The 24,073-nt window shown below is 44.6% G+C and overlaps 1 protein-coding gene across 7 annotated transcripts in view; it reads right to left on the reverse strand.

Annotated features, from left to right (window-relative positions):
- The window catches only part of Rai2 (retinoic acid induced 2), a 62,538-nt gene extending 39,618 nt beyond the window's left edge, over window positions 1–22,920 (reverse strand). The window contains exons 1-4 of one of the 7 annotated variants that reach the window (XM_063280244.1): window positions 22,682–22,920; window positions 22,088–22,242; window positions 8,658–8,724; window positions 4,372–5,394 (exon numbers count right to left, since the gene is read on the reverse strand). The gene's annotated coding sequence lies outside the window, so the exon portion shown is untranslated. Of the gene's footprint in view, window positions 1–4,371; window positions 5,395–8,657; window positions 8,829–22,087; window positions 22,483–22,681 lie in introns of those variants that run through there. The other 6 variants (XM_063280248.1, XM_063280247.1, XM_063280246.1 and 3 more) reach the window with 6 other exon arrangements.
- Window positions 22,921–24,073: the final 1,153 nt, after the last annotated feature.

The following is a 24,073-nucleotide window of genomic DNA, read 5'->3' on the forward strand; positions in this document are numbered from 1 at the left end:
CACACACTCACACACACTCACATACACACTCACACACTCACACACTCACACACACTCACACACACACACTCACATACACACACTCACACACACACTCACACTCTCACACACACACTCACACTCTCACACACACTCACACACACACTCACACACTCACACACACACTCACACACTCACACACACACTCACACACACTCACACACACACTCACACACACACTCACACACACACTCACACACACACTCACACACACACACTCACACACACTCACACACACACTCACATACACACACTCACACACACACTCACACACACTCACACTCATACTCACACACACACTCACACACACACTCACATACACACACTCACACTCACACACACACTCACACACACTCACACACACTCACACACACATTCACACTCACACACACTCACACACACTCATACACACACACTCACACACACTCACACACACACTCACACACACTCACTCACACACACACACACACACTCACACACACACACACGCACACTTATATATATATAGTAGAGGCAGGGCCTGCTCCTGCAAGGGTCTACTTTAAGCTGTCACAGCATTGTCTGGGTAATCATCTCCTTCCTCTCTCTGCTACCATGACCCCTGTCATCATCATTATCATCGCCATCATCATAGTTCCTGGAATAACCCTTGTGGACAGAGACGCCTCAGAGCACACACAGCTGGGCACATAAAGCCATCTGCCTGGAGCTACCAACCAAACATGAAATCTGTCCAGACATATCAGGTTTATGTCTTCTTCCACATAATGAGTATCCTGCAACCCTCAGCTTCAGCTACAATAGGAATGTTGCAGTGACAGCTAGCCTAGACACTTTGCTCCCTCTCTCTCTCTCCATCTGACAGGCCACTGCTAGTAGAAGCCTTGCTTCACATCCATGTACCCAGATCAGCCCTGACCTTCCAGACAATGATGCCTGATTTCTAGAATTATGTAGAGAAACCAGCCTATACTGGAAGGTGCCAATTCTCTCCCTTCGGGATGTCAATGCCTCCTCTCTGTTATCCTGTGTCACAGGCCTGGAGCACAGCTGCAGCCTTCAAACATTCTGGACACCCTTTCTTCTGGAAAACTGGGTGAGATTCTCTTTCAAGAGAATGAAAGAAAAGAGCTTAGCATGCTGTCATACTGGTATAATTTTCATCACTTGGGAGGTGGAGGCCAGAGGTTTGGGAGCAGAAAATCAGTCTTGGTTACATAGTGAACTTGAGGATAGCCTAGGCTGCATAAAATTCCCATTTCAATGAAGGAAAGAAGGAAAGGAATGTGTGAGGGAAGAAGAGAGAAAGGAAGCAAGGAGAGAAGAGGGAGGGAGGGAGGGAGGGAGACAGGGAAGAAAGGAGAGAGGCAGGGAGGAAAGGAGAGAGGCAGGGAGGAAAGGAGGGAGCGAGAGACCAAGGCATTTATCCTAAGGCTCCCCACCCGTTTATAAATGTCTGATTCTTAGAAGTAACTGTCCTCTGAATCCAGGCAGAAGATTCAACATCGAGTGCCACTATTGAGTAGCTGTGGCCCATGGTAATGTGACAAAGTGTTTTCCTTTCTTCCATTGTTAATATGCCTCACCCAAGAGCCACTTCTCTGTGCCAACTGTGGTGGGCAAGTCTCAACGCTTTCCTACTCGGAGTTGTATTTATAGCTATAAAATGAGTGAGGGCACCTTTGCAGAACTCAGGAAAGGATTATTATTGCTCTAACAATTCCTGATCTATGCATACATACAATTGCTGATAAAGGCCTTTACCTTTAAAACACAGACACTTTAAAACAAAACCCAATAAAGACTTAGTTAAGACAGGGCAAGCTATCTCACAAATAGATCCAAACTTGCAATGGAAATTACATCCAAACCGATATGGAAGCTTATTTCATGCTTAGTAACAGTCCAGGGTGGGCGCTCCACACCAAGCAGTTATGCCGTGAAATGACACTCTCTAGGCAGAGAAGGCACTACCATCTTTGAAATTAGTTTCTAAGATGTTCATGAGACTTTGTTTCTTTCCTCTCTGACAATCAGCAGATAAGAAAAGAGCTTGGAAGAAAACTTATGGTTGAACTGGAGGTGACATATTATCCCCATTTCCATTCTTTTGATCAGAACTCGGGCATGCATTATATATGCAACAACACGGGAGGCTGGGAAATGCAGTCTAACTGGGTGTCAAGGGAGATGTACAAAATATGCTTTGGCACCTAACCAGCAATCACTACCACTGTGAATTAGGGAAGGAAGCCTAGCTCAGTGATTGGGGGTTTATTTGTGGCCAGTCTCAGAAATGCTGATACTATTAAGGAGGCCATTGCTCTGCGAAGCTTGGCTCTTTTCTTTACCGATATTTTATGTTTTTGTCTTTAATTATCATTCTGGAAGAACTCTAAGGAAACATCTCCTAAAGACTCTCTTTATTATCCAGGTTGTCCTGCCATTGTCTGAGATAAACCTAAAAATCACTGGGAGCCCCCAGCTCTGACTTTCACAGGCTTTGAGATGCTGTCAAAAATAAATGCCAGCTCATCAGATTTTGTGTGAAGGAGATGTCAGCATACATAAAACTCAAGCTAAAAGTGCAGACAAGAAACTACTGCACACACGTTACCACCTCTCCTTCAACAAACTTTACATGCTATCCAGTGAGTCCATGAACTTAATCATCAAAACTAAGAGGAAGTACTTTTCCCCTTAAGCCAGCACTTGGCAGGATCAATCCTTCTGTGTCTGTATGCCGTGGGCTTACACTGTAGATTCAAGTGCTCAAGATAGAATTCTAAGCTTCGGTTGCTTATTTTTCTTTTCATTTAGGGAATCCCACAAAGTCCATAAGGATAATTGATATCAGGGAAAGATGAGCGCAATGTGATATATTTCATTCATTCATTCATTCACTCATTCATTCATTCATACTGACTGAATCAGGGTACATTGAGTAATTCTTTAGAAATAGGCACTGTGAGTCCCAGCCTGAAGACACCATGATGGAAAGCACATCCTCTAAGTGCTGAGAGAATTAGCTATAGGAGTGCACAGGTGCAATGTAGCTGCTGTCTTGCTGTGGAGGAAGCATGTGCAATCACAGCAGGAGACCAATAAAAGATGATTAGAAAGACCCCTCAGTTATTTGCTATTTCTCTGATTTATTTGTCACGGAGACACAAAGTTAGTCACCAGAAATCTTCATGTGTTTGCTAGATTAAATGAGTGGGCATGTTGAGAGAAAGGCAGTGCTCCAGGATCTCTCACATGCTTTATTTGTTGGATCCCTCCTGTAAACTAGGCATTGTGCATACTTGTAAGTCATCCTGCCAGGCAGGCATTGCCACTGCCTGTTGGATAGCGGCATCATTGAGGCCCAGAGAAAGACACTTGTTCCCTTATGTACTGCTCTGAGAATTCCATCTGTCTAGCTCCAAAGGTAGGGCGGGGCCTTTCCTCCTTTTCCTACTTTCTGTCATGGGAAGTAAAAGCGAGTAGACCCAGTCTGTCAAGAAATAACTACAGCACAATCTTACTACTATGGAAAGATAGTAAGGGGTAGTGAGAAGATGTCAGCCTCAGGAGACAAGGCATATACCCCAAGACTAATGTGAGGATAAGCTGTCATCATTCATTAATTCAACAGGATTTACTAAGAAACTCCTAGGTGCCAGGCGCTGTTCAAGGTGCTGAGGGATTTGATAGTCACCGATATTAAGGTGCTGGCAATAGAAGAGGGGAAGACATTTGCTAAACATTTTGGTCGTACAAGTAAGGCAATAGGCCAGGTACCACTTCATTCTTCATGATGATGATTGGGAAAATGTGTTTTAGCAGAGCTCTGAAGTACATCAATTTAATTACAAGGAGACTTTGAGTTGTAGGATATATTTTTCAAACTCTTGGAGAAGGTAAAGGGTATGTGGTGTTGGGGAGGGGGGAGAGGAGACTCCAAGGACATGAAACAAAAATACTGATTGAGACAATCTCTTGGTGGCAGGATTACGAATTGTATTCTCCTCCTATATTTAACTTTTAAGTATATCTTAATATTAAAATCATAAAAAATTAATGAGAGTTCAAAGAGACTTAGAACTGCAAAGAAACAAAGAAGACTTCCTTGCATTCCATTCTTTCTTTTCCTGGTATTTAGGCAGTCATTGGCAAGTCAGCCTGTACACAGGGTGATGTGTTGCTTGTGTCCTCACACTGAATGATCTCTTAATCAAACATGCTGCCTGATCATTTCAGAATTCACTCACAGGGAGATACTAGGAACTGAATCCCAAGCCTGGCTTTTCATTAGGGCACTCTGCCATTTTTCAATTAAGACAGACTCACCTATTTGTTTTTGAAGTGCTGATGTGTAAAACCTCATTTTCCTTCCTTAGCACACCCGCCTGTGCATTTTATTCTAATTGATTTCCATGGCCTTGGTAGAGTAGCAAAGAAACCGAACTGCATTGCTACAGAGTTCTTGGTGCTGGAATGGAAGCCGCAGCTCTCACAGGACAATGCTGTGGAGAGGCTCTGAAACCTAGTTGAACACACTGAGGGTTTGAATGAAAGGGCAGGCATTACTCATGGTGGCTTTGACAAAGTGAGAAGGGAGACTGAAAAGCCACACAGCCCTTCGGCAATGAACAAGCCTGGATGAATCAGTCAGGTTTAATCTCGAAGGCCAGGGAAGAACTGTATAGTGTCTTCACAAACTGCCTTGCTTGCATTTGCTTTTTATTAAAGGGTCTTCCATGCTTTTGAATAAAAGGAGCTTCCCCCTCCCACTTCCTTACATATTATACCTAGAAATGAAAATATCCTCACTCAAACTAATGGGGTCTGTGAAGGACCTAGGTTCTTAACAAAAAATCCTGTTTCCTGCTCGAAATATTGTTTTAGAACAAATAGAGACCACAGGAAACATCTGTGTATACAAACAGGCCAGTTCACTAGGAATAAAAATGCATTATGCATCACAAAAGTCTAAATATTTTTATTAACAGTGTATTAACCAAGAACTGAAAAGAAATGAGACCCCCTAATAGCCTGTCCTCCTCCTCTGCCATCAAATGCTTGCTTCCATATTTCATTTTAGTCTTAGGAGGGAAGTAACTCTGAAATCTTATCTTAGATTTTAGCAATGAGTTTTCTATTAAAAGTTATTTCTTTTCCATCTCAGACTGAGCAAAGCTCTGGGCCAAGGGGGTTAGGGAATTTGTTTCATAAAACTGACAGCTTGGCGAGCATTCAATCACTCGGCACTCCACAGCCCAGGAGAACAAATAAGTCCTTTTCTGATGCTGCTCCAGACGCATTACGATGTATGTTCCATTGCTTTATTTCTGCCTCCGTGCTGTTTGCCTCCTGCAGCAAAAAGAAAAAGGAGCAGAAAGCACATCGAGAAATATGGCGAGACCTGTGAGGATGTGAAATTAATCAATCATAATCTCATTTGGAAGTTGGAGAAAAGCGTCCACACCAGATATGAGATTTCAGTGGCTGATCCTGGCCTTGATTTTTAAAAGACCAATACATTTGGGCTACCATCGGCCATTTTGTGGTCCTGTGCTCAGTGCTTCCAGCTATGTGGCTTTGAAAGGTTTGACAGTGGCTTTGATAAGGCAGATAAAGAAAGCCTTTGACAGAGATGCTGCCAAGAGCAGGTGACTAGCTTACAGCCATTACAGACCAGTCACCCTCAAATCCTATACTAGCAAGAGCCCAGTTTGGAAACTTCTAGCTTAATAACCTTAATTCAGAGCAGCCCCAGAAAATAAAGCATTGCAAAATGCCTTCCCTCTCCTTTAAGAAATTGTAAGGCCTTTGCTTTCCATTAGTACTCATGCTCCAAATTACAATTTGAAAATTCTCATCTGGGTGTGGTTGTCCGTGCTGCTAAATCCAGCCTCAAAGATACCAAGGCAAGAGAACTGCATAAGTCTGAGACTGACCTGAGCTACATAGTGTGTTCCAGGAAAGGCAGGACTATGGTGCGAGATGCTACCACAAACACAACAAATAACAACAAACAATCAAAAAAATTCTTGTGTTTGACATAGCTAATCTAAGCTACTGTTGACAAGGGCGATGAAGAGGGTACAAGAGAATGCTGGAGGCTGGAGCAGCTGTTGTCTGCACTGGGGTCAGGTGACACTGGCATACTGTGTGCGGAACTTCGCCAACATGTAGACTTAGTTATATGTGGCTTTTATCCCTGTGTGTATCTCTCAGGATTTTAGACAAAAATATGAAATTGAAAACTGAGGATGGATCATTTTGAGAGCTTTCTCTGTCTCTATAGCCAATCTTTTCAAAAGGAAGTATTATCCAGAGAACTGTGCTGCCCTACTATTTAAAAAGTTTGACCTCTTTAAATCATAGCTGAACCTAGAAAACCTTCGTAAAATGCTGAAGCTACTATTTAAGATTTCACTCCCGGCATCCTTTATGCCTGGGGAAGAATAGGCTATTTGCCCTGACTATTTGTTCATTCCTCACAGACTGATCCAGAAGGAAGGACAAAGATAAGTGAAAAAACTCACTGTCACCCACAGGATCAAATTAGGACATTGTAGTGCCCTAAAGGATTGTGTTTTTCCACAGGCTCGGTCTCCACTGGGACTTTTGTTAGCTCTTTGCTCCCTGAGGCATGTGGGGGCAATCTCATTCTACCCTTTTTCTGCACCTCGTCCAATTTTCTCCTTTGTACTATTTCTCTTTTTTAAAAAAGATTTATTCATTTTATTTATATGAGCACACTGTAGCTGTCTTCAGACACAGCAGAAGAGGGCATCAGATCCCATTACAGATGGTTGCGAGCCATCATGTGGTTGCTGGGAATTGAACTCGGAACCTCTAGAAACGCAGTCCATGCTCTTAATCACTGAGCCATCTCTCCAGCCCGTACTATTTCACTGAACTGAATTGCTCCTAGAGTGTCTACCCCATTCATTCCTACTGTGGAGGGTTCCGAGGCCACCAAAAGAATAAGATTTTAAGATGAGTACGTATTTTAAGATGAGTACGTTTCCTCCCTTTGATGTATTTTTTTTAATTTTACTTTTCTTTTTCTGATGTTTAACTGATACACACACATACACACACACACACACACACACATATACACACACACTCACAATTTTACTCATGTATTGGAGTATGTGATATCCCTTTCTTCAATCATTTTTTCCTGCATTTTGAATGTAGTTGAAGGCTTATACCAGGCCTCAAAGGGGAAAAAGTCCCTTCCATTAGCTCCTTGTTTCAAGTGTTCTCCCCGCCCTACCATTTACAATATGGTTTCTGTTTTGTTCCCTGAGGTTCATTTTGTAAGAGAAACAGTTATGCTGGAGGTGGAGAAGGGAAGCTTCTGAAAACTTCAAAATTGTAATTTGGTTTTGCAAGTCTTACGAATAATGAAGAGCTGCAATCACTTTAAAAATAAAGGTCGGAGTAGTTGAATGCTGGTAGGTTGGATCCAGCTTTTTGGTGCTCCTATCAAAATAAGGCTTTTCTATGAATGATGAGCATTCTTCCCGGTTTGTTTGAGACTGTCTGGATTTTGAAACTGAAAGTCTCATGTCCTAGGAACCTTTCTTAATCCCAGAGAGCAAAATGCACAGATGACTGCTCATGCTAGCGGTAGGCCACCAGCCAACTCCTTTTATTAGTTTGTTCTGTTCAAAGCCTGAACCAGCAAGATCATTTACATGCTTCCGCTTTTAAAGAAGCTTACTTACTGAAAAATCTATGTATTTGTAAAGTCTTTTTTTCAGGCTGCCAAGGACTGGTACTCTTGGGTATGTCCAGGTCTGTCTAATTTGCTTGTGACCTAGAGTAATTTTAATCTTCTGATCCATTCGTTTATTTGTTTTTTATGGCAGTTTATTCAGAACTAGGGGCTCAAAAGATGACATGGGTCAGCCCAAGGTTTTATGACCAAGAACCTAAGACTAGGCTCCCATTACTCCTGACTGGGAAGAGAAGGTGATGCTGCAAGGTACACACTCTCTCTCCCTTCTGAGTTCTCTAGCCCACCAAAGGGTCTACAAGATAGAAGCCACAATGTTGTGAGTGTACTCTAGCTGCCAGCCATTCCCAAGTCCCAGACTTAGCTCATTTTTTTTCTGGATTCAACTCTCACCCCACCATCTTGGATTATTATAATGCTTCCATTATTTCTTGTCTCCCTTCTTGGATCACAGAAATTGGGCGTCTCTCTCTCTCTCTCTCTCTCTCTCTCTCTCTCTCTCTCTCTCTCTCTCTCTCCCTCTCCCTCCTCCCTCCCTCCCCCCTTCCTCCCTCCCTCCCCCTTCCTCCCTCCGTCCCTCCCCTTTCCCAGCCTTCACCGTGGTTCATTCCCTACCACAAGAAAGATCAAATATGTAAGTTAGATACTGTCACTGGCCTCCTTGAAATTGCTCAGGATTAAGTCTAAGTTCTTGATCAATACTAACAAGAACCATTATGATCTGTGTGTGGCCACCTTTTCTTTGCATGGCTCTAAACCTACCCTTTGACCACCTTGATTTTCTTATCCACAAAAGAAAACATGTGTTTCTCATAGGTAAGATGTCATTTAAGTCAAAGCACACATATTAGATTCTGGTCAGGAGCATTCAATTCACCTTAGATTGAGAGAGTGTGAAGTCAGTCCTCCACCTCCAGCATCAGAAGTGTTGGAAAGGGCCTGGTCTGCCATAGAAAGAAAGAGGTAAGCAATGCATTTGAAGGAAGCACTTAGATGTCCCGTGTGGATGAAAGGTGAAGAGCTTCATGCTTCAAATCCTAGGAGGGAGCTGAAAGCGAATGGAGGTCAGTAAAGGAAAGTGGGCTCAGTCATGATGAATGGCAGTGACAAAGATTAGAGAGATCTAGGGTTGTCGTTTCGTAGGAGCATCCTCATTGGCTAGGCCCATTTACGGCTAGGTGACATGGAATTAAATGGTGGGAAGATGGAATTAAACAAAAGCACATGACTTTCACATTTTCCCTTTAATTAACAGGGGCAGACACCCTAGGACAATGGAAAGGAGGCCTTGAGGCCTTACTATCTGCATCTAGATGCTATGGGTCCACTGTCAGGAGCCAGGAAACATGGGATTGTCAGAGATCATGATTCATACGGGCTTTGGGAAGTGCTGCCTGACTCGGGAGAATGAAGGTTGGTATGAGACCAAGCCACAGGAATGACACATGATTTCTGCTCTCAAAACACAACCAAAATCCAAAAAGAAAGGAGAAAACAGAGGGCCAGACACAGAGAGGGAAGAAACCAAGCATAGATTCTTTTGGAATAAAACAAAAACAAAAGCAGATTTGTACATAGTTATGAAAAAAGAAGATTCCACATTACTTACTGTATCATTCCAAAGGAAAAATGCCTTCGCCCTTACTTTTATAAGAAACTGTAGCTCTTTCTTTCCACCTGTTGTTTTTTAAACAAGAGATGCCTTAATATTGTTCAAACCAACACTATTCAAACTATTGTTGATCAAGAATCAACACAGGCGGGGTTGGGGATTTAGCTCAGCGGTAGAGCGCTTGCCTAGAGCGCAAGGCCTTGGGTTCGGTCCCCAGCTCCGGGAAAAAAAGAAAAAAGAAAAAAAAAAGAAAAAAAAATCAACACAGGCCACATCTGCCTTTTCAGCCCTGGGGCTTGTAGCCTTTGCCCTTCAAAAAGAACAGACTGTCACTGGGGGAAGTACTAAGGGAGAAGTGAGGAGAACCTAGTTTTGTTATCTGTCCTACTGGCTTCACCCCTCTCCTTTCCTAGCTAAGTATTCTGTTCCCATTTGATCACAGACAGCAGCAGATGGGACATTAAATGAGCCACTCTGCCAGCCTGTGCTCTCACTCACCAGGGTGTTCAGACCATTCCTAGAGACCTGGTCTCTTCCTCCATTCTGTGCCTGGCTTTCCAGAACATGCACCCCCAACCCCAACTGCCCACAATAAAGCCAATACTTTCTAGAACTGTTGTCAAATTCAACATTAAATCCAGCTGCTCCCAAAACAAAGGTGGGGCTGGATGAAGGGTCAGCTCTCTAGTACAACAGCAGGAAGGAAGCTTCTCTAAGCTGCTCTGACTAGGGCCATCTGCAGCCTGGGGTGGGGGTGGGGCGGAGGTGGGGAAGGGGCGATTCAAATGCACACTAAAATACACTGGGTTCCCAGGAAAGGATTAACTGTTCTGGATCAAGAGAGAGGACGACTCAATGTGTTACATAAAGCAGAGAGCAGAGAGGGAGCTTATGGCCATGAAGTAAGTCAGTAGTGCCTCGAAGTAGTGCGCTATCCAGTGCACTTGCATCTAGTCACATGAGGTGAGGACAATTAACACTTCAGGCCTTGTTCACATTAGCCAGCTTTCTAGTGCTCATGGGAAACAGCTACTAGAACAAACAGTGCAGCATCCTTCCATCACTGATGAGAGTTCTACTGATTTATGTCTAAAATCCAAGCTTTAAGGTGTGTGAGTAGTATGATCTTGTGCCAATTACTAATCCTCTCCGAACCCCTGAGCATTCCACTGTGAAATGGGCCTTCAGACATCCACCTTGCAGAAATGACATGACATGGAAGTCGCTGGGTAGCAGCACTCTCCCTGCCTGGAGCAGGAGTTGAGTAGGTGACAGGGAACACTGCTGTTCTTATGATTTTCTGTGTATCCATTGGAGTTATTTCCTAATGAGATGGACAAAATACACTGCTTAATTAAGCAAGGCTTTAGTTAGCTTCAGTGCTTCTATCACAGAGTTCAGAGCTTGTGGAAGCAGCTGTTATTGACAAGACAACAGAAGAGTGTTATGCGAAAGTGGTATTTATTTCTGGCTAGCACGTCCAAGAGGTGGCATCCTGACTGAAAGGAATGGAGGATGTGTAGTTAGTCATTCTTGAAGCCAGACAGCCTCATTTGGTGAGGGGATTTTCTTTTGCCTTCCTCCTTTTCCTCCTTTCACCCCTCCTCTCTCTCCCCTCCATCTCTCCCTCCCCTTTCTCTGTGTCTGTCTATCTTTCTGTCTTTCTTTGTCACTAAATTCCACAATGCCTGGAACAGCCAGTATAATGACATTAGACTTAATACTTCATGGGTTTTCCCACATAGAAATACCCGAGAATTCTTGAGACCTTCTTGTTGATCATTTCCACCCTGAGTTGCATATGTGCTAAATATAACCCAGCCCAGACCGATTGTACAACGTGGAGATAACCTCTCAAGACAACCGATTTCAGGTCAGTCAGGAATCTACAAGAAGGGGTTAGGAAAATGAATTGAGAGCTTCATGCATGTCACCTTATTTTAACTCCCTGGGAACATGTCCTTTAGCTTGGATGATGCTACCTGAGAAGCCCTTGAGCAAAAGGAAGCTGGCAAAGCTCCATGGAACAGCAGTTAAGAGTGCAAGCACGAATCAGTCAGAGCAGGACAGAGGATAGGGCCAGGTGTGGAGGGGGCATGCTTTTGAAGTTTTTATTCATAGCAATGGTAGGCAGAGCGGAGAAGAAGGTGAAGGACATTTAAGCCCATGGGAATTGGCAGCAATTCTGGCATTTAGACACCAAAGATAAAGGTGAAAGGTGAATGCTCAAATGTTCCTGCGCGATGGCTCAAGTTTTCCCTCAAATTCTTCTGAAGAAGTAACTCCTTCTTTCACATAGAACCAGCTCTTTATGGTCAGAGAGTAGGAGAGTTGAGTAATGGACTTGCAGTAGCAGCCACAGGATCCTTGCTCATGTTTTATTTGACTCTCCTTTTCCTTCTCTGTTTAGGAAGTTTAACAAAGGCTACCCTTCCTGATATACTGACTCCTTGGGGATAAGCACTGACTGCTTAATATTATGGATAAGCAACATGTTTTTATAAAGAGGGTGGGGGCTTGAGAAATTCAGTGGTTAAGAGTGTACTACACTTGCAGAGGACCAGAATTCAGTCCCCACATCCATATTGGGCAGCTCACTCTGCCTGTAATTCTAGATCCTGGGGGATCTGATGCCTCTAGTTTCTGTGGGCACACTCACTTGCATGTACATATCCACACACATACATATAATTAAAAATAAAATGTGACTATTTTTAAATGCAGAGTCCATGCTGGAGAGAGAACTCAGCCAGTAAAGTACCTGTGCACAAGGACTTCAGTGTGACCCTCAGAAACCACATTCTAAAGAATCAGAGCACGGTGGGGTGCACTTGTAATCCTGGTGCTGGAGAGGTGAAGATGGTGGCATGGGTGTGGGGGGCATTCAAGGCTCACTGTCCAGGTAGCCTAGCTCGAATAGTTAGTCCAAGTCAATAAAAGAGTATGTCTTAAAAACCAAGGTGTACGGTACCTGAAGAACAACAGCCCAAGTGTTTCTGGCCGCCATACACACACACACACACACACACACACACACACACACACACACACACACACAAGAAAAATTAGACAAATTTTTATTTTGTTAACTAAAGATGTTAAAACCTAATTGTCATTGGCTATCTTGATCCATCATAAAGAGATTTTAACACTAAGAAAAAATGCACGAACTCTAAGGACAGCCATACTAACTTCAGGTCCAGCTACCCAGCTACAAAAAGTGCACTCCAAGCTGGAGGACCTGGAATGGGTTTGTCTCATCTGGAAAAACAGAGAAGAATCTTCTTTCTGTTCTTAAAAACCAAACCAAAGCAAACAACAAACAACAAAAGAACAAAACAAAACAAACAAAACCCTGCAAGTGATATGCCACAAAAGATCTTAAGACAAATGATCTCACACTGGTATTTTCATATTTAATAATTTCATATTCAGTGTGAAGGGGTGGTGGAGTTTGTTTTTCACGAAGAGAAATTGCAGCCAGAGCTAATTGCTCAATCTGAAATGTAACCATGCTTTTTTTTTAGATGTTAGAAAGGAAACCAGTAATGTTGCTGAGTTTTAGCAAAAAGCATAGAGCATTGTATTAGAAAAAGTAAATGCAAAATGCTTAGGAAACATAGCCCTGTACGGTCTTCAAAGCCCTGATATATATATATATATATATATATATATATATATATATATATATATATATATAGTTAAAAGAGCCCACACTTTGTGCTTCCCTGACATTTGTCTTATTTATAAAATACAAAAGGAAACTCATCAGCACCGGTTCAGCAATTTCCTATCCATTGATTTGTTAGCCAATCAATGGTTTCTGCAATCTGAAAAAAAAAAAAAGCACAGGTTTCTATGAGGCGTGTTCAGCTAAGCTTAATAAAGAGAAAAACATCATGGACCATCTGGAAAACACTCTTCTGGAGTCACAAAAGATAGTGGCCGCCTTTGCCCAACCTGCTATAAATAAGAGTCTCAGAAAAAGAATAAGAAAGAAAATCATGCTATTTTCAAATATGTTTCTGCTTAATCCAGCTGCAATAGAGTTTATTTACCCTTTTCCTATAGCAGGAAGACTGTTTGCATTTTTTATGACAAGGGTCTAAATGTTTTTCACAGCCATTTCCATTGCCATTATTTTGAGGAACAACATACCACTCAGACCTGTCTGTTTGTTTCTGTAGCACACAGCAGTGGCCCCAGTGGCCTCTGCACTACGCCACTGGCCTCTAAAGCCCAGATTTATGATCCTGCTTCCTCTTCCAGAGTTGCAACCATCACCCTGATCTGCAAGGTACAGGTAACTCAGAGTGATCAAGTCTGCTGCAAATCAATGATTTATCTGCTGGGTCCAGCATATTGTGGATTACTGTGAGCTTATTGCTTTTCCCTTTTCAACAATAGGGAAGACTCACAACACTCTGTAATTGAGGCTAGAACTCACCGAGGAAGATGGCCTTGGCAAGTCACTGAGGACTCATCTTTCCATCTTTGTGCACCAGCTAAGCCTACCAGGGAGTTCTTTTGTATATGAATTTCTGAATACCACAGATACTCTGTGGAAAAGGGAAGTCTGATAGGAGTGGCTACAAGATGCACCATCCCCACCTAATTTCCTTTCTGTACACCTGCCTCTCTACATGCATCCCCGTGCACTCATTCCACTCAGAGACTGGTACAGCCAGGGTAAGTGGGGAAGATTTTCTTTGTGTACAGAAGGATCCACAGTTCTGTCTTTCCCTTTCCACATATGGGCAAGACATGGATTACCCCCACAATGCCTTCCGGAACATGCATAACTCCTATAGCTAGTCTTTTAAAAATATGGTTCAGAGTTTGCCCTGATGAAAATTTGTCATGTTTTCCTGCTGTCCAAAGAACCTGCTAGTATCTTTTTCCTGGAAGTGTTTCCCAACTAGAGGTGTTGCTAACCAGAAAAAAACAAGTGAGAGGTGGGAGAACCTACACAATGATTGCTGAATATACGCCATCTTCCCATCACTGGCTTTTGTCCTCAAGAGTACCAGAAGCACAGAATTTGTGGTGAGTAAAAGGGATGTAGCAGTCTGAGATGTGCCTGCTAAGAACAGAATGGTCCTAAATCCACTAAAGGGCTAACTCCATTGGCTCTGAAATTAAGCTGCTATAGGAAATACAACAGTGGGGAATTGGCAGTGCAGGAAGATGTCTAGTGGAGTTGATGTCATACCTGCAATCAGGTGTGTATAAAACAGAAATTATGGAGAGTAATTTCTTCTCTTAGTCGGAGAAGCTGCAGGTTCCTGCAACATGCCCCCCCCCCATTTACCTATGACTTATTCAATTGCCTGCCTAAAAATGTTAGGAAAAAATCCCGAATGCTTAGAAATCTTATAGATCCATCCGCAATTAAAATCAAGCACATGACCCACTTCCAACTGCTAATTAATCACTCCCCATGCATTGTATATATAAAATCCAGAGGGACATTGCAAATTGAAATTTTTATTAAAAAATGAAATTCAAATTGAATTTTCTGAAAACCACAAATTACTTATTAAATTTTGCTCTAGACCAGTGTTTCTCAACTGTGGTGATTTTTGTCACAAATGGGTCTTTTGCTGGGGTTTAGGATAGGGGAAGGATTAATGACACTGGTCTTTGGTGAATAGATACCAGGAAGATTTCTAGACATCCTACAGTACTCAGTCTCCCACAACAAAGGCTGGCCTCAGCCCAAGTGTCAATAGGACCAATATGGAGAAACTACTCCAGACAAAACCCAAAAAGGATACATAGCCCTTAACACACATAATCTTGGCAGTCAACAAAAGGGAAAATTTTACCTTCTTCAAAGTATAAGGTTAGTTTATCTATGTGTTCACTAAGGACATATGTACTGTTTTTCTACATACATGAAAAAGATTCTCAGCCAGCACCTTGGAACAGTAAAGAAATATCAGAACAATGGGGTACTTAAAATGCCTATTTCACCAGTCTAAATGGATGGAAATTAATATCTCATCAAAATAAAATGATTGTCTAGTTATGTTCCATGTAAAACCAAAATCAATATATTGTGTCTCACTTAAACTTCAATTAGGGTTGTTTCATTTAGAACAACTAAAACAGGGAAATTTCATTCTTTCTCATTTTTGCAAGCTGGGTTTAGCTTTCTGAGCATGAGCATCAAAAATAAACAAATAGACAAAACCCTTTCTGAAAAGTAGATTTTTAGAGAGGATAATAAGCTTCTGGGATCATTTCATTGTACTCATATAGATTCAGTCATTCTTTAGTGAACAAAACATGCAGCCCATTCTTTTGGTTATGCTTGCCTGACTGTCCAAATGCCCTCAAAACTGGGATGATGAATAGCATACTTTGGCCCACTGTACCAATTAATAGTAAGCAAAATAATTCCCTAGAGCCAAGATAGGACGTTCTGCCTGGTGTGTACGGTGGTGGGAAGGTGGGAAGAAGATCTTTCAGTCAATTTCTTTTCAAGGAATTGTAAGAGCAGGTGCTGTGATTCCCTGGGATTTTTGTTGTTGTTGTTGTTGTTCTGGAACATTCTATGTGGCTCTGCAGCGCCCCCAGCTTGGGAGGTGAGGAATGATTGTGGGGGAGGGGGCCAGCCTATCCTCCTCGAGTCAGCTTAGATTTGCTGGATTGAATCTGTAAAGACAGGCAGCCTGACAGATAAGTCATTTGGGCTCTCCTAGACCTCTGTTTCTTTCTCGGAATTATAAGGCAAAAGTGGCCATACATACAAAGACAAAAATAATATTCACAACAAGAAACGCCCCCAACACACCCAGTCTTGGCTGCCAGCAAGGCTTTCTCTGTTGCTGAAAAAGAACAGTTGCTCTAGTGCAGCTGGAGAAGCTTTTCCAGGGAACTGGTAATACCCTGGCTGTTAATGAATTATTTTTCGCCAGAATGTCGGATTCTTCCTGCGCTCCAGTAAACAGTCTGCTTCTGCCATGGGAAACAAAAGCAGCTCCTTCCGAGGAGCCTGAGGAGGTCAGCCAAGGGTTCCCTGCGGGGGCAGCGCCCTCAGGAGCCAGAGCCACAGGCGCCCGACCTATAAATCACCACAGTCCCAAGTTCATTATTCCATCCCTCTCCCATCTATTCATGCCTTGCCTAGCACCCAGGGAAGGGTCCAGGAATGTGTGGCCATGGCTGAGATGATCCCACAGTGCCAGCTGAAACCCTTCTCCCACTCCTGGGGTTTCCTCAGGTAGCCTTATCTGTGGTATTATTGGGATGTGTGATATTGGGTTTCTTTGAAATCATTCTGTGTTCCTTAGAGAAACTGTATCTTTGTTGCCGCTCACATGAAGCTGTCAGAAAATGACTGAGTATGGATCTTCTTTTCTTCTTTAAGAATGGCCACAGCTAGAAACAACCCACTCTTCGCATGAGAGTGTCTACTTGGCACATTATCCTCCAAGCACAAATCCCTGAGAAAGATATTACTTTAAGCTGTTTCCAGGGCAGGTGTGAAAGAAATCAGTGGTCTAGGCAGGAGCTAATCCTCCAAAGGATGAGAGCATAGGCTGGGTGTTCTGGAGAACTGAGAGCAAAAGAAAAGGAAGAAGCCATTTTGTTCAAGCTAGTCTAACCTTTAGGCCCCTACCCTGCCTTGAATTCTGAAGTGGGTTTTTGCAGCCCACGAGATTCTCAGAACAGAATCACAGGCATGCCTGGTGGAGAACTCCCCAAATGACTCCTTAGTTACTGAAAATCATGATCTTCTAATGTCAGCCATTGTGCAAACTGAGTCAGCACAAGGCCTCCCATCTGTCACGGAGACAGAGGTATTTAACTCCCCACTCCCCAGCATATTTGCAGGTGCTATGACATCACAACATTGGTGGATAGTCATCACATTAAAAATTAAAACAAACAAGCAATATTGAGTTTAATTCTATATCACTTGACCAATATATCCAAAATATAATTTCACCACATCACAATACAATTGCAAGTGCCGGATGAGCCCGTTTGCATTCTTTTAGTACTCTTATAAATCCAGCGATACATCACGCTTATCTAATTTAGGACAGGCTGCCCGTCAAGCATTCCATACCCATGTGTACCAATGGCTTTGCATGCTACAGTACTCATGTAGAATATGACCATTAAGAATTTCTATTAGTGTGGAGCTGAAAGGCTAAAAAGCTGTGGGAAGGGGAGTGACAGGCATGAAAATGATGCGCTCCAAAATTCTCACATGTATGGAATTGTTAAAGCTGATGATAACAATAGAAATCGAAACTGGGAAGATTAGAATATTCTGGAAGCCCGGTGGAGATTCAAATGGAAATGTAAGAAACGCACATAAAAGATGCATAATCTGAAGGTTTGTGTGCCACCCCTGCAATTCATCTGTTAAATCCTTGTGGATTTCTTAATCCACAAGGTAATGGGATTAGGGGGTGGGGACATCCAAGAAATGATTAGATCATGAGAGTGGAACCCTCATCAAAGGGATTAGTGCCTTTATAACAGGGACCTCAGAGGCTAGGAGAGGTAAATCAGTGGCAGACCCTAACATGTACAAGGCCCTGAGAGGACAGGGAGAGAGAGAGAGAGAGAGAGAGGGAGAGAGAGAGAGAGAGAGAGAGAGAGAGAGAGAGAGAGAGAGACAGAGACAGAGACAGACATAGAGACAGACAAAGACAGAGAGACAGAGAGATAGAGACAGAGAGATAGAGAATTCACTTTTGCCTTTTGCCATGGGAGAACACAATGAGAAATCACAGTCTATGAACTTTAAAAGGCCTTCACCAGACACTGAGTTTGATAGCAAACTTATCCTGGATCTAATCTCTGGAACTGTGATAAATTTCCATTGCTCAAAGGCATGTAGTTTAGCCAGTTTTGTTACAGTAGCCCAAACAAACTAAAACAGATCAAGCATATATTTCAGGGGCAGCCCCACAGATGTGGGGAAACCACTAAGTACAACCAGCATTGCTCTAGGCAGCTGCTGGTTGAGCTACATCCACCTTAATGGTTCTGGTTTGTTTAAGGCAGGGGCTGTGATAGAAAATCACCAAGGCCAAGTACATCTTCCAATAACAATTGTGCATTAGCAATCTAATTTGATCAATCAAATACAGAAACAGAAACATGATCCAATTACTACATGTGCCTGTGTCCTTGCCTGTGCCTGTGCATGCATATGTGTTTTTGTGTGTTCTCGGCAAGAAAGAGAAGGGTCATGTGTAACATCCAGAAGGACTAATGTGGCTGCCAAAATGGTCTTCTTGCCAGCTGCCATCAGAAGACAGAGGAGAGCAGTAGACTCAAGAGGCTCATCAAACATTGTGAGTCACAAAGCGGAGGCCATGAGTGCAGAAAGAATGAGATGCTGGGCACCCAGGCAGATGATCAGGTGGGAGGGAGAAGTGGCAATCAGAGGCATTCTCCAAAGACAAAGAGCCTCCAACTGTACAGCAAGCATGTCGCTCTGATCCCCAAATCAAGCTGAATTCAGAAGCCCACACAGGCTTTTGTGCATGGGGAAAGTGCAATTAGCCATCTTTCCCCTCATAGAAAGCCTCATTCTCTGAGGTACTCCTCATAGTCTGCTCAGAGAGGCGGCAGCCCAAAGCCCCTCATTTTATGCATTCAAATCCTGACTCTTTGGTGGTTTTGGAATTGCTAAGGTCTAAAGGCTATCATCTGATTGGAAGGAGGTCCAGGGCCTTGCATAGCAAATCCCCTCCTCATATTTATTTAGTATTTGAGAAATAATAAAGCATCAAAACTCACCTACACTTTGGTCCCACCTTGGACCTTGAGCATCTCATCTGCATAATGAAATTAATAATCTGGCCACACAGTCTCACATTGGCGTTATAAGAATTAAACCTCGGTTTGTCAGAATGGGGCTCAAATAGGGATATGACACCCAAAACTATGAGTACTCATCAAACATACAAACCTCTGGATCTCTCTTGCTCTGTCTCCCTTGACAATGATTTATGGCTCCCTCTGCCACTGTTCACTCCATTGACTCTATCATTTGGTCACTCATCTTTCATTTAGCTAATAATTGTAGGTCTGGGGGGGTTCTTAAATGAAAGGGCACCGCCTGAATTAGGAACAGGTTTGGTGCTACCAGGCACATGCGCAAAACACAGCTGAATAGGGGGCCTCCACTGGAGGGTTCCCCCCCACACACACACTCACAGATACCACACTAATTTGCGCACCATATTTTGTGAAGGACGTATGGGTTTAGGACTTCGGCCTTTAGAAGAAATAAATAAGGGGCTTTGAACAGGGGCAGAGACACATATTGCTGCTTAAATCATTACCACTGAAGACTGGAATCAGAACAAGACTGACAATTTCTCTGAGAATTATCTGTTAAATAATGCTTCACTGGGGTCACAGGGTCACTGAGAAGGTTTGCCACATATTCAGTGCCTGGCAGACAGAACAAGAACAAATGTTGGTTTCCTTTCCAATGTATTTCCCTCTACTTCCCTCCTCCCCAGGAATCTAAGGTCAGAGGAGGAGCAGACACTTGCTATTTGCTTCCTGTGGCTTCTGAGCCTGGGTATGGCTGTCTGCATATACAGAATAGCTCCATTCCGGGTCAAGGGTCTCCCCAGTTCCTGGGTCATTGGAACTAGAATCTTCTGGCTGCTGGCACTGGAGCTCTTAGGCCACATTTGCTCACATGCCTCCAAACTTACTTTGCTTTTTTGGTTTTTTTTCTGTTTGTTTTGTTATTGTTCGTTCTTTTCTTTTTTTCCCTGCTCTTTTCTTTTGCCTGTTTTCTAGGTAAAAGATGTTGTAGTTGGCTTTATGCTCCTTGCCTAAACGCCCACCCAAACTGCTCTCAAGCAAGCACTGGACACCACCTGGGAAACAGTTTTCTCATTTGCTCCTGGGATGAACAGGTTTTCCTGGGCCAAACCTCCCTGCATGTGGTCTTGGATCCTTTGAATAATAAAGGAGCCCCCTTGGATAGGCTGAATGACCCAGAGTTGGTGCCAAAACGGTCAGCAGCTCCCTGCCCCACAAGTTTCGGTGTGACTTGGCTCCAAGTGCTATGGCCACCTTGGGCATGCACCCAGTGGACATCTGTCAGGCTGAGAAGGAAATAGCCATGTGCAGAATACAGTGTCTGTGGGGAGGGAACGGGGCTTTCTAAAACTGGTATATAGCTTCCCTGAGCTCCTAAGGACCAGAGAAATTGGGATGCTATCAGGCTAATGGCTTATAATTCTGTGTCTTTGGACTCATCCTTGCTTCTGAAAGTAGCACAGCACCCCACGTTTCCCTTCTAGGAGAAAATACGAAGACACTCAGGGTATGGGTGCATGGCGCTACTCTCTAGGGAGGTGCACCCTCCCCACAAGCCTCTCTACTGTCCCCTGGTATACCACTGTAACAAAGGCTCTGCCACGACGTGTTTTCAAAGTTAGCTGAAGTCTCTTGCTCTACCAGCACACAATTGTGATGACTCTAAAGGAGAGAAGGGAAAACAGCTAGAAAACGGTGGGAAAGAGATCCTGGGAAAGCAAAGAAAAATCTGCCTGATGCAGGAGAGGCTAAGAATTGTTTTCATTCTGCCGGCTGCTTTTCTCTGTGTTCAAAGCAGACGCTTCCAAGAATTGGATAAATAAAGGGATCACACCAGAGGATGCGAGATAATGCTAAACCAACAAAAACAAAGACCAAACGAAACAGAGTGAGCCATGAGAATATGCGGTTATCAAAACTTTGTTTGGCTGTATCTATTTATCATCGCCGCACACCCGGGCTCTGCGGAATATCATTCTGTTGATGTCACTTATCCTCAGCAAAATATTTACACATCCTTAAAAAACGCCAGATGAGGGAGGCTGGCCCTCTCGCTGCTGCAAGCCGCCTCTCAAGCCCATTGCCAGGTCTGGGCAGCTCAGAGGTGAGGGCACAGGGTGGATGGTATCAGTGGATACAGGTAAGAACAACTGATAGTTTTAGGAATGTGGCCACCCAGGCGCTGTGCCCTGCCCAGCCCGGCCCACTTCTCTACCTGACTCTGTAAGAAGCAGCCACATCCCCCAGCGCCTTCTCCTCTTCCCCCTCCCTTTCTCATTGATTAAGTTCCCAAACCATTGTTAAAGCTGGATTGCCGCCTTTTAAAAAACGGCTAAATTCATTAGGTTTCTCTCTTCCAAAAGAGAAATATTCATAAAAGTTTGGCAGTCAAAAGAGAGGCTGACTGAATACCTTGGGGTGGGTAACAAGTCACTCTTCGCAAAGCCACGGTCTTCCTTCATGCCCTATCTGTTTCTCCACCCATCCATCGTGCCCCAAACCCACTCCGCGGACTTCGGATAGGGAAACACAAAGCAGCAGCTGTTTGGCAACATTTCGACCCCTCGCCAACAACTGTGGTGGGATGCCATTTCCCCACCCAGGCGGAGCTTATCCTGAACAATAGTAGGGGTTTAAATGGCAAACAACAAACACACAGAGCAAGTCCCAACCCCGAGGAAAAAAAAAAAGCCAACGCGCAGGAAGGCAATAACTCCCTTCGCAGCAAAAGGCGCCACTGAAATGCACGCATACAAAAAAAAATGCAGCCAGAACGCTGCTTGGTGCCTAACATGGCAGAAAGCCGGGGCTGGTGTGGCCACCCCGGGTCTGGGCACTGTGGGGGCACCAGGGCTCCCAGGGCGCCGACAGGCACTCACCCTGCTCCAGCGGGATGCGGGACTTGCTGAGCGGCACAAAGAAGATCCCAGCACGATCTGGCAAAAACCAACTTTCCACCCAGCTCGCCAGGGCCGCCAGATACGTCAACAGAATCCATCTTTCGAAGGGCCTGGAAGGCGCCTGGTTTTCCTGGCTGGGGCAGAATGGCAGATACCGAGACAAGCCCGGTGCGGTGCCCGGGCACGGAGCGCACTTCGTGCCGCCCTCTAAGCCCAGTGCCAGAGCGGGTGGCGGCCCAAAACCCACTTCGGGGCCCCCGCCCCACCGGCTGGCGCCGCCTTCCCGACTGTCCCCGGCCGGGCTGGCCAGTGCGTAGCGCCGGCCAGCAGGAGCCTGGCCTGGGCGAGCAGCACAAGTGGTTGCCTCGACCCGCGTCCCCGCCCCCGCCCGGCCCTCCCCGCTGGCCCCGGCCTCTGGGCGCCGTCCTGCCCCCGGGAACAGGCAGGCCCCTCCCCGGGCGCCGGGCCCCGCCAGGCGCGCCCAGTCCGGCGCGCCCCCTTCGTCCTGGTGGCAGGTCCGCCTGGGGAGGGCGGGGGTGACCCCGACCAGCACAGGGGTGCCGCAGCCGCTACCTCGGGATCCGGGCTGCCGCCTCCAGGAAGCCACGGGGTGGACGTTGGTGTGGGAACTCTCTTGGTCTGGCCTCGCCGCTGGGCGCCTGAAGGGGGTGCACAGCGATGGGAGCCTCTGTCTTTGCTGTCACCCAGCCGCTGTCGCTGGCCGCCACTGCCGACTGTGTCTGTGCGCGTGTGTGCCTGTGTCCGGGAGAGTGTGTGTCTGCGTGCAGCGCCTGGCCTTTACTATATACACCAAGGGGTGGGAGGAGGCGGGGAAGGGGAGGGCTTGGGGGAGGTGGCGGAGGAAGGGGAGCAGGAGGGGGGGCGAAAGGGTACCCGAGGAGGCGGTGGCAGAGGAGGGACAGGTGATCTCGCCCACAGGGAGGGTGTGGTTGTGGGCGGTGCGAGGTGACAGAAGGCTGGGGAGCTGGAGGCGAGCGCTCTCTCTCTCTCTCTCTCTCTCTCTCTCTCTCTCTCTCTCTCTCTCTCTCTCTGTGTGTGTGTGTGTGTGTATGTGTGTGTGTATGCGCGCGCGTACATGCGTGTCTGTGTCTGTGTCTGTGTGTCTGTCCGTGCTCTCGGGTTGGGAAGGCCTGGACGAGTGGAGACTTTGCTGCTTCCAGGAGATCTGGAGTCCGTTCTAGATCTTAGGATGAAAAGCAAAAAAGAACAGAGCCCTGAAAGGGAAAGTGTTTGGTTGATAGAAATGGGAGCATTCAGAAGAACAGCTACCACCCTCCCTAATATGCCTCAGGAGATTGCGGTCTAGGTCAGAGATGACACTCCCAAGGCAGGACATTAGCAAAGACAAAATTAGTCCAGAAACAGAATATCGTGTCTAACCAAGAAGTGATTCACATATTAATTTAACATTTATTATGCACCCAGTGTTTGCCAGATACTGAGTTATGTAAGAACGGGAGTTACAGACATGATGAATACATGTCTGGTGTCCCATAAATAAACACTATGAATCAATAAACACTGGTCATCAAAATTGTTTTAAGTCTAAATCCATTTTACAATGTTTTAAGAATGCAAAGGAAGCAACTGTATTATTGGTTTAACGTATCCTCAGTGATGCTGAGGTTTTTCCTGTTAAAACAGGATGACGATATTTGAGAGTGAATGCTACAGCAAGAATTGCTTTAACCTGGTCAGAGAACAGTGTGACTCTTATAATCCTTTGTACACTCAAACCCCTTCAAGCTTCAGCATTGTGGCTATTAGTTGTGGCTTTTCTCTAGTAGAATTTGGGGTGACAAGGACACAAAATACCTAGAGAGCTGCCACCTTAACCCACCTGTTGATAACTAATACGGGAACCTGTACTTGTATGTATAAGGGTTCCTTCTAACCATGATGTTATGCAAACCTACTGCAATAGTATCCAGGGCCAAATTATGA

Source organism: Rattus norvegicus, chromosome X (assembly GCF_036323735.1).
Source record: "Rattus norvegicus strain BN/NHsdMcwi chromosome X, GRCr8, whole genome shotgun sequence".
Lineage (NCBI taxonomy): Eukaryota > Metazoa > Chordata > Mammalia > Rodentia > Muridae > Rattus > Rattus norvegicus.